The following is a 3,152-nucleotide window of genomic DNA, read 5'->3' as shown; positions in this document are numbered from 1 at the left end:
AACCGCGTTGTAAAGGCATGCGTGGTAAAAGCATGCGTTGTAATGTCATAGATCCCATCTGCATGCATTAACAATGACCCCATTGCCCTGGCCACCCGTTGCCTGAGGTATGCCTCCACATGTGACACCGGCAGCATGAGTTGGTTGGTACCCGGTGTAGTACCAGGCTATCACGCCTGGCCTCCTGATCAGTTTTTGATTTCCGTATAGTTAGCCAGATTGAATCACTCCTTAACGTGAGGTCTTCCAGCTGCAGCCCACCCAACCTGTCCAGTTTGTTGTTGGCCACCAGTTCGCAATGCCCCATAAAAGGCCAAAGCAAACGCAGCTTTAAATAGAAGTACTTCCGCTGGGGAGCTACATGTGTCAGATAGGGCATCCAATACCCGGGACAACCGTTCCAAACCTATTGGCCGTCTGTAATCAGCGGTGCTTGCCTGTAGGCGTCGCCACCCCTTGAATGCCTTCCGCACTAAAAAACTGTTTGTGGGGTCCCTGACTTTTACAGCGACGAGTAATGAAATATTTTATAAATGCGGTATATCTAATTGATATATCTATTATTATGTGGATTATTTAAGATTCCAATAGACACATTTATAAACATCTCTTATATCGTGTGTTTCTGTAAGATATTTTGAGTCCTTACACACATTTAAATATTTAAATATATCTCTTGTGGAATACAAATAGCTGCTGCATATCACCTTAAGAGGTGGAGTCCTTTGACCCATATCCTATCCCTACATAGGGTATATAAGCCAACCGCTCACGCTGTCTCAGATCCGATCCTGATCACGAGATACAGCTGTTACTCCCTTGCGGTCTTCACACGCGTCTCTTGAAAACGGAAAGAACGTCATTGCTAGCCCGTTTTCCCATGTTTCAGAAACCAGTGTAGAGATTAGACGTACAAATCAATGCAATACCTAAAAGTTGTTTCACTTCTGTATCCTTAGATACGTGACAATAGCCGCGTTTTTAACATCGCCAATAAGCCACAAATTATCGAAGCTACTACACATGCAATAACACGGCCTTCACACGCGACTTTCATAAACGGTAAGAACGTCATTGCTAGCCCGTTTTCCCATGTTTCAGAAACCAGTGTAGAGATTAGACGTATAAATCAATGCAATATTTAGAAGTTGTTTCCTCTCTGTATCTCTAGATACCTGCCAATAGCCGCGTTTTTATCATCGCCAACAACTTACAAATTATCGAAGCTGCCACACACGCAATATCAGGTAATCAAAAAAAAAAGGAAACTGTTACATTGTTGTCATCGCCGTCTCTCTTCTTTTTTTATCTCAGCTGAATCACATGTAGCTGATAACAGTGCGCAACTTAATAAAACAATTATCTCTGCCCACAGCGTTTGAATGTGTTGAAAACTTTATCAAGCCATCGAATATCCTTTTTTCAACTTACCATAGACAAAGTATTTTTAGGTGCTTATCTCTGTCACGTAACGTCAAACAACTGCAGGTACATGGAAGAAAAGAACCACATAGGTTTCTGTAGTTAGCCCCACACTGCCAAAACAATTACGAATTAAAACAATGTTCACTCTTTTAATCTCTGCAGCCATTGAGCTTTTTACCCTTCCGTAAATTGATGACCGGCAATCCTTGAGGACACGCTTCTCAAGCAGAAAGAATAACGGCACAGCCGCCATCAGGTACATCTCGCTATACAATCTGCCCAACCAATTTAAAATAGTAATGGACTAGAAATAAGACGCCAGCTCTAGATACGCATATGCTGGATTAATATCGTACCATCTCTTTCTTGCACTGTGTAATAGGAGTAAATTATTTAAATAAATATGCACTAGGTATCTTGAAAGATAAACATAGGAGACAAGACAAATATAGGAAACATCTTCATATATGTAAACTAGGTAGTTTGCAGGACAAATATAGGAGACAAATTCAATTTAAAGCATCTCTTAACTGAACTTCTAAAACTGATAAATAGAATTTGACAATCATGGTTCCAAATTAACACCACAATTACATGTTTGGCTTTTTTGGCTCGTTTCTCTTCTCTACATGTATACAGAAAAAGAAGCCTTACGCAGAGATCAGAATTGGACTTGTTCCACAATTTTTCACCCTCGTTTTTCCTATTATCCTTATGAAGGCAACATAAGGTAAGTGTGAAACCCTCAATTAGAACATTCAGGAAACGGGTAGATTTTTTTACAGAATGAACTAAATATTACCTCTGAACTCCCCTAGTATAAAGCCTAAAAATACTAAAAAGATTAAAAGGAATTGTTGTTTAACCAAACAAGAGAACTGCCCCAGTTGTCATCTTGAGCAATCACCAGTCTTATTTTTATAATGTAGACATTATTCCTATACCTTTTCTTTTCTTACCTTAGGTTATTCGCTTTCTGTAACTCTATGCTAAACTCTATTATAACAATAGATGAAGAATGTGTACTACAATGTAATATATCTGGGTTATCATTTTATTGAAAAAACGTGTATTATGTGTTATTACAAAAGCGGTATATCATGTTGCACCATCAATTCTCTGGCTACAAAAAGTTTGAGTAAAATGTTTTTATTAATGTATTGAATAAAATGCACTGTCTAGCATAAATAAAACAATCTATGTAAATAATTATCTATTTTTAGCTACAAGATGGTAGCGTCCTGAGGAAGACACTTCCAACGTGTCGAAACGCGTAGACGGAACCCATCTTCCCTTCAAACTATTGGGAATTCTTTTACCTATAAAAAAAGATATATACTTAGTGAATATCGACTGTATAGACTTTTAATGTATTTTTATTTGTTTCCATGCGATGAATAGCCTCATAAAATTTTTAATCAGATTTATTAAATGCAATCTTTGAATGCTAATTCAGTGCCTTTTCGTGTTCATTATATAATTTCATTGCTTTTCTCTAGAACCTTGCCAGTACTTGTATTCTGCCTGGGTTGTTACTTTACTACAAATTGCTTGCCCTGACCCAGGAAATGTATCCTTACCAGGGGGTCCTTGTTTGCTACATATTGTGGGGTCCCTGACACCTTTTAACTGTGCAAAGAAAGAGACAGCCGCTTTGTGACTACTAGCTGTCACCGCCGAGCGCCCCTCTCCGTGCAGTGCGTTCATGTATGAGGTAAAATTCCCTT

At 38.7% G+C, this 3,152-nt stretch overlaps 1 long non-coding RNA gene across 2 annotated transcripts; it reads left to right on the top strand.

Annotated features, from left to right (window-relative positions):
• The first annotated feature begins 958 nt into the window (after window positions 1–958).
• LOC144771611 (uncharacterized) lies at window positions 959–2,869 on the top strand. Of its 2 annotated transcripts, none has more exons than XR_013599388.1 (3): window positions 959–1,062; window positions 1,172–1,247; window positions 2,649–2,869. It is a non-coding gene; the product is annotated as an uncharacterized LOC144771611 (long non-coding RNA). The 2 variants fall into 2 exon arrangements; XR_013599389.1 differs by lacking the exon at window positions 2,649–2,869 and adding an exon at window positions 2,065–2,159.
• The last annotated feature ends 283 nt before the right edge of the window (window positions 2,870–3,152 follow it).

The sequence above is a fragment of the Lissotriton helveticus genome, chromosome 8, assembly GCF_964261635.1.
Source record: "Lissotriton helveticus chromosome 8, aLisHel1.1, whole genome shotgun sequence".
Classification (NCBI taxonomy): Eukaryota; Metazoa; Chordata; class Amphibia; order Caudata; family Salamandridae; genus Lissotriton; species Lissotriton helveticus.
This window is presented reverse-complemented; position numbering and strand designations above follow the sequence as displayed.